Source organism: Lontra canadensis, unplaced genomic scaffold (assembly GCF_010015895.1).
Source record: "Lontra canadensis isolate GAN:19392208 unplaced genomic scaffold, GSC_riverotter_1.0 scaffold547, whole genome shotgun sequence".
Classification (NCBI taxonomy): Eukaryota; Metazoa; Chordata; class Mammalia; order Carnivora; family Mustelidae; genus Lontra; species Lontra canadensis.
The window spans coordinates 2,724-13,449 of record NW_022631537.1 but is presented as its reverse complement, the minus strand read 5'-3'; the positions used below and the strand labels follow the sequence as shown (position 1 = coordinate 13,449).

The window sequence follows — 10,726 nt, the reverse complement described above, 5'->3', positions numbered from 1 at the left end:
AGTATGGAGAGGTCTCAAAAACTGAAAAAACAGAACTACCAGCTGATCCAACAATCCTCCTTCTGGGTATGTATCAGGCAGAAGCGAAGTCAGGATCTCAACAAGCACTCTCAAGTTCATGACAACATTGTTCACAAGACGGGAGAAGTTAAATGTCTGTCCGTGGATAAACATGGAAATCCAGCCTTAAAAAAGGAAATTCTGCCACTTGGGGCATCGATGGACCTAGAGGATATCATTATGCTAAGTCAAATAAGCCAGAAACAAAAAGACAGATACTGTTATCTCGCTTATAGATGGAATCTAAACAAATCAAACTCATGGAAAGAGAATGGTGGTTGCCAGGGATAGGGGGTACGGTAACTGGGGAGATGCTAAGGATACAGACGTTCGGTTACAAGGGAGTTCTGGACATCTGATGTACAGCATGGGGACCACAGTACCGAATTAGGTGAGGTGAGAGATGTTAGTCTGATGGTAGTGTGCACTTCATATCCACATACACTGAAACACAGCATATCTTAAATACACAAAACTTTAATTTATAAATCACCCTTCAATAAAGATGGGGGGGAATCCTGAAACTTCCATTTCCCATGCAACACTAGGCAGGTCTCTTAAGCTGTGAAAGGGGAGATTGTAAGGAGTGAACTGAATCCATTCTAAAGCCCAGGAAGGGTTTGTGTCATCCATTAGGTGTGTTAGTGAACATCAAAAAGCACAATGAGGGGTGCCTGGGTGGCTCAGTGGGTTAAAGCCTCTGCTTTCAGCTTGAGTCATGGTCCCAGGGTCCTGGGATTGAGCCCCGCATCGGGCTCTCTGCTCAGCGGAGAGCCTGCTTCCTCCTCTCTCTTCTCTCTGCCTACTTGTGAGCTCTGTCAAATAAATAAATGAAATCTTTAAAAAGAAAAAAAGCACAATGAGATGCAGAGGTGGAGAGCGCTGGCCTGGTATGGGGTGCTCACTCTAAGGTGAGAGGTGAGAGCTCCATTTCCCGAGGAGCTAACAAATGCCACTAACGCTAATCCAAGCTGGGTCTCTATACTTGCTAGCGGAGTCCTAACTAGAGCGGAAGCTTTTGGAAACTACCATAGGGCTCTATAAAAGCGGTATATAGATGTAACTGGTTTATAAAATAATCAGTCTCTAAACCACAAAGTTGTCCTCTTCAAATGCTGAGTAGGGTGAGCAGGGGCAGGCACAATGGACACTGTCCGGAAGTCACTAAGGAAGCTCTCTAACCTGTCCAGGGATTCATCTCCTGTGCTGTTCTGGGTGAAGGGAAACAGGTGCTGGTTTTAGAACTTCACAAACTTACCCACTCTACAGAGGTAGAGACTAAAAAGGGCGCTCAGTGCAGTCTATCTACTTCCTTAGGTAACAAGGGAAAGGCAGGGCCCCAGGGATTTTAAGATCGCGGTGAAGTTCCAGTGGGATCTGGTTGTTCTCCCTGAACGAGCAGATCCCGTGCTGGCACATTACACATGGAGGCCCCACTCGACACCAGGTCCGTCTTTGTCAGGTCAAGGTCCAGCTTAACCACAGGCTCTCTTCAACCGGTTCTCCTCCCCCCACCCCCTCAGCTTCTATACCCCTACGACTGCAAAGTAATTGACTGCTCTACCAATGCTAGTGGAAATTAAGAAAGGATTTAGCACCTCTGCAATCTCCTGGACTGTTTCCAGAACACAGCTGAATGCAGCTGTTAAAAGTGAAGAAAAGAGGCGCCTGGGTGGCTCAGTGGGTTAAAGCCTCTGCCTTCGGCTCAGGTCATGATTCCAGGGTCCTGGGATCGAGTCCCACATTGGGCTCTCTGCTCAGCAGGGAGCCTGCTTCCTCCTCTCTCTCTCTGCCTGCCTCTCTGCCTACTTGTGATCTCTGTCAAATAAATAAATAAAACCTTTAAAAAAAAGAAGTGAAGAAAAAAATTACATATATAAAAATGTCCTGGAGACCCTCTATCTAAAAAAGGAGAAAAACCTATTCGATTCGTCCAAAGACACAAGTATGAAATAAAAATTTTAAAACTCACAACTAAAATGCTTAGAGAATGTAATTTCTACTTAACTTATACGTCCAGTTGATAGGCTGTTTACAGAAAAAGTATTAAAACACATTTAAATGGACTGGCCTATCTGGAACATGAAGTCTGGGAACTGATGGTCTTTACGCTTCAGATCATTAGCATGAGTAAGTACTGGGTGTACTTAATCACATTCTACCACTGGTTAGCTGGCTTTTTAATTACACCATCTCATTTTTACTTTATTTAAAGATTTTATTTATTTATTTGACAGACAGATATTACAAGTAGGCGGAGAGGAAGGCAGAGAGAGGAGAAGCAGGCTCCCTACTGAGCAGAGAGCCCAATGAGCCACCCAGGCAACCCACACATCTTTTTTTTGTTTTTTAAGATTTTTTTATTTGACGGAGATCACAAGTAGGCAGAGAGGCAGGCAGAGAGAGAGAGGAGGAAGCAGGCTCCCCACAGAGCAGAGAGCCTGATGTGGGGCTCGATCCCAGGACCCTGGGATCATGACCTGAGCCGAAGGCAGAGGCTTTAACCTACTGAGCCACCCAGGCGCCCCACACATCTCATTTTTTAAAAGATTTTATTTACTCATTTGAGAGAGAGAGACAGAGCACAAGCAGAGGGGCAGAGGGAGAAGCACATTCCCTGCTGAGCTGGGAGCCCGACACAGGGCTCAATCCCAGGTCCTAGAGATCACGACCTGAGCCAAAAACAGACTTATCTGAGTCACCCCGGTGACCATACACATCTCATTTTTACGGAGTGCACTGCTACTCATTACAGAGTACATCACCTGTGACATTAACATGGCTGCTATCCTGTAACAATTTCCTGTTTTTATACCACCTTTGAAGAGTTCACTTAAAATAAAAATATCTTGGGAGCACCTGGGTGGGTTACTTCGCTACTAAGCATCTGATTCTTGATTTTGGCTCAGGTAATGATCTCAGGGTTGTTAGATATAGCCCCGCATTGGGCCTGGAGTCTGCTTGAGATTCCCTGCCTGTGCCCCTTCCCCCTGGCACGCTTTCTCCAAAAATAAATTAACCTTTTAAAAAATGTTATTTTGAGGGGCACCTGGGTGGCTCGGTTTTTAAGCATCTGCCTTTGGCTCAGATATCAAGCTTCATGTTGGGCTCCCTGCTCAGCGGGAAGCCTGCTTCTCCCTCTTCCTCTCCCCCTGCTTTTGTTCCCTCTTGCTGTCAAATAAATAAAATCTTTAAAAAATGTATTTTATATATATGTATGTATATATATATATATATATATATATATATATGTCCATTTTGATTGAAAAAAAAAAAAAGAAATACTGATAATATGCTCCTGCCTCAGACCTACTGCCCAGCGATGTGTTTTAACACTCCTTCCAGGCACCTGCTTAAGCTGGGAACCCACTACTACGAAGAAACCTCATCTACTGACAGGAAAGCACGGGCTCTTCACCTGCGATCTGTCAATCCCATGTCAAGAGCACATGTGCGCTGTCCTGGGAGAAGCTGCACAAATGTCAACATTCTCCGAGGGATATGAACCGAAAAACAGGTGCCACCGCCAGGAATCAAATTGAGAATTCACTTCTGCAAATATACACTGAACAAAAATTTTCTCCAAGCCCTTTAATATTTAAACAGTTGAGGCACAAGCAATAAAACTGTTTATTTTTATGTTACAAGAAAGTAAGTTTTGTGTAACATTTGCATGATATACTAATTTTCTCAAAATCTTTTCTGTAATAGTTCATTAATACTCTGGTCCGTAAGTTGGTTCAACAAGGTCAGAAAAGCAAGCAGAAAGATGGTAAAAAATATCAACCATTTTGAGGGATAAGAGGACTCAAACATCTGCTGACTGCCTACTATGTCCGCTGTACTAGGTTTTTTATGTACTTTACATAAATTCAATGTGAATGTAAATTCTAGTTATCTATGAACAGGACAGCATGGACACGGCCAGGTAGGCCCGTTTTGAGTGCACTTCCACCTTATGTACAAACTGTGGAATCAGACAGCTCCTTCCCAGGGAAGCACACTAACCATGCACTAATACATATTTCCACCAAAGACTTTCAAGTCTGTGGAAGCTGCACACATGTTGCTCATGTGCAACGTGCACATGGGCACATTCAGGTGGTCGTCACTCTAATTAAACTGGGGTTGAGCACCATTTGCCCAACATCATCCCTACTGCCTGGTTCCATCACCCTGTAAAACTTTAGACAAGAAACCATGTTCTATAATTATGGATCTGGGAGAAAACCTTGTTTGGACTTTTTTTTTTAAAAAACCAAACTATCACCTTTCAGAAGTGGCAACTAATTTTAAAGCACAAAAGTTGTCATTTAAGTAAGAAAATGACCGCATAATCAGATCCTTTGGGCAGACAGCATAGCCTATTCAACAGGCGTTAGATCAAAACTGATTAGCTTTCAGAAAAGCCAGTGCTACCCAGCTTAGACTACGCCACAATTCTCAAGGGCATACAGCCGCCGTCAAGTCCTCTCCCAAAGCTAAGTGGACTGACTGCTCACTCCTCCAGCTCGTCCTTGGCTTCTCTAGGTCCATTCCTGCCTTGCCACGGGGTCTGCCCCTTGCTCTTTTCGCCCCCTACGTTCTCACTCTGACCTATACACTGAATGCCCTTGGTCTGAAGACTCCCCTCTGGCTTAGGGGAGTACAAGATGAAAAGACTGTTTTCCCAGCTATGTGACCAATGACCACGACACTGCTTTGGATTTGGGATCTATGAGTGAAACTGACTAATCAGCATGTTTGCACTGCTCACATCCCTATCCCCAGACAAGAGCAGGCAGGATGCCATCAAAAAATTTTTTAAAAATTAAAAAAAAAATTTTAAAAACCATACTGTGTAAGGGTACAGGAGCACAATTTTGGAAGGTACATGAGGAAGAGTCCTTAAATGTCTGCGTTACGTAGTTTAATGATCTAATTTTCTAGATGAGAATACTCGGGGTAAGTTCAGAGATGTAATGTGACCTGCCAAAGGCTATGCAAGCTGTCCAGAAGCAAAAACTTAGAACTATACTCCAAACTCTTTCCTCTATACCCCTATCACAACAAAAACCCAATGCTAAGGTTAAGGAAAATTTATAAACAAATTAAGTAAAAGACTTAAGTACATAGGAAAAGTCTGCAGGATCGCTCCAGATTTTGAGACAGAATAAAGGCAACGTGTATGTACAGGGAGGAATTGTTACTCAGTTCAACAGATGACAAGTACGTACCAAGGATCTTTATTCTCAGACCTAATGTTCAACCTGTGACTGCAGATAACATGTCACTATTTTGAGAACACTTTCATTCTCTCCAAGTCTTCAGCCACAAGGTTATACCTTATTCTCATCATAACAAGATAAATGAATCAGATTGAAAGAGGACTGAGGAGATACACTGAAGATAAAAGCAAAGGGGAACAAACATTTTACAAGTTTATCCCAGTTACCCTAAAGGTTAAGTTTCAGATTTACAAGAGTAATGACAGAACTGCATGATTTCAGTGAAAACCAACACAAGTTAGATCTTTAAAAAAAGGGGTGGGGGTGGGACAATCAGTTCAGAAATACTAAGTCAGGCAAGCATGCAAACTTCAGAGTATAAAAAATGCAAGGCCTGGTTGTCCAAACAAATATATCCCTCAGGAGAAGGTGGTTTTAAAGATGCGTAACAGAAACAAATTAATTAAAAGCTGAAAGGGACACTTCTCTGAGTTAGCAAACCAATTCCCTCATTTTTTAAGTGAGGAAAGAGGGTAGACAGTAATTAGTGAGGCTCACATGGCTAGATTAAGGATGTACATAGATTTAATTCCCGGTGCTATTTACTACATACATCTAAAATACGATAAATATCCAGAACACATTAAGCCCACCGATTAAAATGACAAATACACAGGGAGGAGGTGAATTAATACAGCACAGCAGCACTTCTCACATCATATTTAAGAGATTAAATGGAAAAAAGTAATCTCTCAAAGATTTTAATGCTCAGTTTTGATAAAGATTCCATCGAATTCTTTAATGTAGAGCAAATGTACTAGCTTAAAAAAACGTGCATTCTTCAGCTTTCTCCTATACTTTTTCTGCTTATCTTTCAAAACTAAGCACTGAGTATTTCTAACATAAGTAATGTGATGTTATATGTACACTTTAATTGCACGTTTTCGGAATAAAATAAATCCATGATATTTTGGTAACTCATAGTGTATTTATAAAATGAAAAGCTTTCTATCAAAATACACTTTTCACTGGGAAAAATAAATAAAACAGACAAATGGATCTACACAAAGTAAAAATTAACTTTGGTAGATTTCAGTGTAGGACAGTCCATAACAAGCCTATTTGCCCTTTTCCCCCCAGAGCTGCTCATCTTCCAACTTAAGATTTTAAAAATATTTTTAATTGAGATTATGTTGACATTTTCTCATTCCACATCATCTTCAGCCAAGCTCTGAGCACTTACAATTCTCTGAAAGAGAAAAAAAACAATTTTAATTTTTAGAAGTCCTTTGTGGGAGGCAAGAATATCCAATGGAAAAAGACAGTCTCTTCAATAAATGGTGTTGAGGAACAGTACAGCCACATGGAAAAGAATGAAACGGGACCACTTCCTTACATCCTGCATGAAAATAAACTCAAAATGGATTAAAGATCTAAATGTGAGACCTGATACCATAAACTCCTAAGCAGTAATCTTCTTGGACACTGGCCTCAACAACATTTTCTAGGTGTGTCTCCTCAGGCAGGGGAAACAAGCAAAAATAAACTACTGGGACTACACCAAAGTAATAAGCTTTTACATGGCAGAGTAAACCAAGAAAATGATAAGGCAACCTACTGAGGTGGAGGACATCTGTACATGGTATATCTAATGAGGGGCTAATTACCAAAATATAGGGGCGCCTGGGTGGCTCAGTGGGTTAAGGTCTCTGTCTTTGACTCAGGTCATGATCCCAGGGTTCTGGGATCGAGCCCTGTATCAGGCTCTCTACTCAGCAGGGAGCCTGTTTCCCCCCCACTCTCTGCCTGCTTCTCTGTCTACTTATGACCTCTGTCAAATAAATAAATACTCTTTTAAAAAATCCAAAATATAAAAAGAACTCATACAACTCAACAGGAGGGAAAAAAACCCTAATAATCCAATTAAAAATGGGCAGAGGACCTAAACAGACATTTTCCCAACAGACAGATGCAAGGATGCTCAACACCATTAATCATCAAGGAAATGCAAATACAAAACCCCAATGAGATATCGCCTCACACAGTGTCAGAGTGCCCAGAAACAGGAAGACAAGAAGTAACAGGTGTTGGCAAGGATGTGGAAAAAAAGGAACTCTCATGCACTTTTGGTGGGACTGTAAACTGGTACAGCCACTGTGGAAAACAGCTGAAAGGTTCCTCAAAAAATTAAAAAATAGGAATACTGTTATGGTCCAGTAATTCCACTGCTGGTTATTTACCCAAGGAAAATGAAAATAGAGGGTGCGTGGGTGGCTCATTCAGTTAAATCATCTGCCTTCAGCTGAGGTCATGATTCCCCTGGGCTCCCTGTTCAGAAGGAAACCTGCTTCTCCCCTCCCTTTGCCACCCAGTCATACTTGGTCTCTCTCAAGTAAAATTAAAAAAAAAAAAAGAAAAGAAAAGAAGAGAGATGCCTGGGGTGGCTCATCCCATTAAGCCACTGCCTTCCGCTCAGGTCTTGATCTCAGGGTCCTGGAATCAAGAGTCCAACATCAGGTGCTCTTCTCACATGAAGTCTGCTTCCCCCACTCCCTCGGCCCCTCCCTCCTAGCTCATGCGCATGCTCTCTCTCTCTGATAAATGAATGAAATCTTAAAAAAAAAAAAGAAAAGAAAATGAAAATACTAATTCGGAATGATGTATGCACCTCTAGATTTACTGCAGCATTATCTGCAAGAGCCAAGATATGGAAGCAACATTAGTGTCTATCAATGGATGAATGGATAAAGAAGTGGTAACCATATACAGTGGACTATTATTCAGCCATAAAGAATGAGATCTTGCTATCTGCAACATGGATGGACCTAGAGGATATTATCCTAAGTGTTATTTCACTAAGATAAACACCAGCTGATTTCACTTATATGTGGAATCTAAAAACCAACAAACGGGACACCTGGGTTGGCTCAGTGGGTTAAACCTCTGCCTTCAGCTCAGGTCATGGCCTCTCTGCAAAGCAGGGAGCCTGCTTCCCCTCCTCTCTCTCTCTCCGCCTGCCTCTCTGCCTACTTGTGATCTCTCTGTCAAATAAATAAGTATTTTTTAATTAAATAAATAATAAAATAAATACCAACAAATGAACAAACAAAGGAGAAAGAGATCTCTAAGTATGAACTGGTGGTTGCTGGAAGGAAGTGGGTGGGGGCAAAATTAAGTGAAGGGGAGTGACAGGTCCAGGCTTAAAGGATTAAAAGTACAGCACAGGAAATACAGTCAATGATCACATAATACTGCTGTATAGTGAGACAGACGGCAGCCACATTTATGGCAAGCAGACCATAACGTACAGACCTGTCAAATCAGTAACTTGTACGCCTGAAACTAATGTAACATCGTGTGTCATCAATACTTCAATTAAAAAAATTTTAAGGGGGGGAAAAATTATGTCCTTTGTATTCAAAGAATACAAAACTTGCTAAGGTTTACCCATTCTGAGAATTCAATACTTAACATTTCTAAACACTGTTATCAAAGAAAATAATGATCACACTACTGTCAGTCCCATCTCAAAATCTAAGGAATAATAGTATGTTTTACATGTTAATCAATTATATAACTAAAACCAAAAAGAATTCAAGATATCTTTTCACTCTCATATAAATTAAGAGTACTGGTCATTCAACGCTCCAAACATTTCCCTTTTTGGCTGAAAATGCTCAGTCATCATACAAGGAGGAATACAGTAATTCCAAAATTAGCATTTGAAAATATTTCCAAATAACATGAGTTAACTGAGTAAAGGAGGTCATTTTTATAAAGAGGAGTTCAGGTTTCATCCTGAACTCATCCACATTTCAAAAGACCTCACATCCTCAGGTCCATCTTCCAAAAGCACTACGCTATGTTGCCTTTCCAAGAGCAGGTAACATTAAACAGAGGATTCTGATTTAGATAGACTAGGAACCACATTAGTCTAAATAAAAAGGGTTGGGGCGCCTGGGTGGCTCAGAGGTTAAAGCCTCTGCCTTCGGCTCAGGTCATGATCCCAGGGTCCTGGGATCGAGCCCCGCATCGGGCTCTCTGCTCCGTGGGGAGCCTGCTTCCCTTCCTCTCTCTCTCTGCCTGCCTTCCTGCCTACTTGTGATCTCTCCCTCTGTCAAATAAATAAATAAAATCTTTAAAAAAAAAAAAATAAAATTAAAAAAAAAAATAAAAAGGGTTAAGACCAAATCTTTGGTTTTTTCAACCCTTTCCCTTAAATCTCTGGGGCCTTTATTTTCTCTCCAGTCCCTTTTCAACCTGAGTAAAGATCAGTTTGAGGAATTAAACAATCTTAAATCACACCAACTGTGGAAACTCACACACGAGTAAACAAACTATTCCAAAAACTAGATTCATTTTGATTTCTTGGAAAAAAATAAAAATGAACAGAATGCCTCTTAATCAATTCTTAAGTTATAAATAATCTTTTATACAAATGGTGGTGTATTCAATATAGCTTTGGAGATGCAGTCAAGTAACTCCAAGCCCAAAGCCCATCTTGGCAGAAGCAGAGGCACTGGGGCTTTTTAGACAAGTGAAGTCAGAGGATATCCAACAATCCTTTAAGATCTAATTACAGGCTATGTCATCTCAGCCCCTATGCCCTCTGCCAGGCAACATAACTGAATTCATGGGCTCACAAAAGTCGACAGAAAGGTAGTTTCAGAAAGTAGCTGAGAGTGGCCCAATTCTGGTGAATACCAAGGCCTCAGATTTCAGAATACGAGACGTACTTCTTGATGCACACATAGGACACAATGACTAGATCTTAGTATCGCTCACTCCAATATTGTTAGGGAAGAAAAATTTCAAGCACTGCTATCTCCAATTCTACTTTGATTCCAAGAGTTTCAAATTTCATCATGTTCACTAGATTAATTTTTAAATGCCAATGTCCTTAAAACATTTACTTCTCAGATTCTACTCACTTTTACTAACATTTCAAATCCTTACCTGACTAATTGTTGGAAGCTTGGTCAGAAGCATCTGGAACACCGGTGGTGGGAGAGTCTGCTGTAACACTTGCAGCAACTGCTGCGGCTGTCCACACACAGCAATTGCGTTTGTCAGATGGTCTACACCTTTCTCATATTCTCCTGAAAGGGTTACATAAAAATAACATGTGACCTGGAAAGCCTTTGCCTTTGTCAAAAATTCAACTCTAAATCCTTCACTGTATCTCCAAGTGATACTGACCAAAAACATCCCACAAGTAAAAACTTGGAAATAATCTACAGTACATTCATATAACTGAGTGTTATGAAAGCATTAACAAAAATGAACCAGATCACAGGTACTGATACAGAAGTGTCTTCAAAACATACAAAAAGGGAGAAATTAAAGTGCAGAAGTGTCCAGGTATATTACCATTTACAGACTTAAGAGTATTTCTGAAAAATTATATAAGAAATTGCTCACTTGGGCACGTGGGTGGCTCAGTCCATTAAGCATCTGCC

General features: G+C 40.9%; 1 long non-coding RNA gene across 1 annotated transcript; it reads right to left on the bottom strand.

Annotated features, from left to right (window-relative positions):
- Positions 1-5,264: 5,264 nt before the first annotated feature.
- On the bottom strand, positions 5,265-10,390 carry LOC116863112. The gene is made up of 2 exons (XR_004381766.1): positions 10,224-10,390; positions 5,265-6,516 (listed from the first exon to the last, which is right to left on the bottom strand). It is a non-coding gene; the product is annotated as an uncharacterized LOC116863112 (long non-coding RNA).
- Between the last annotated feature and the right edge of the window lie 336 nt (positions 10,391-10,726).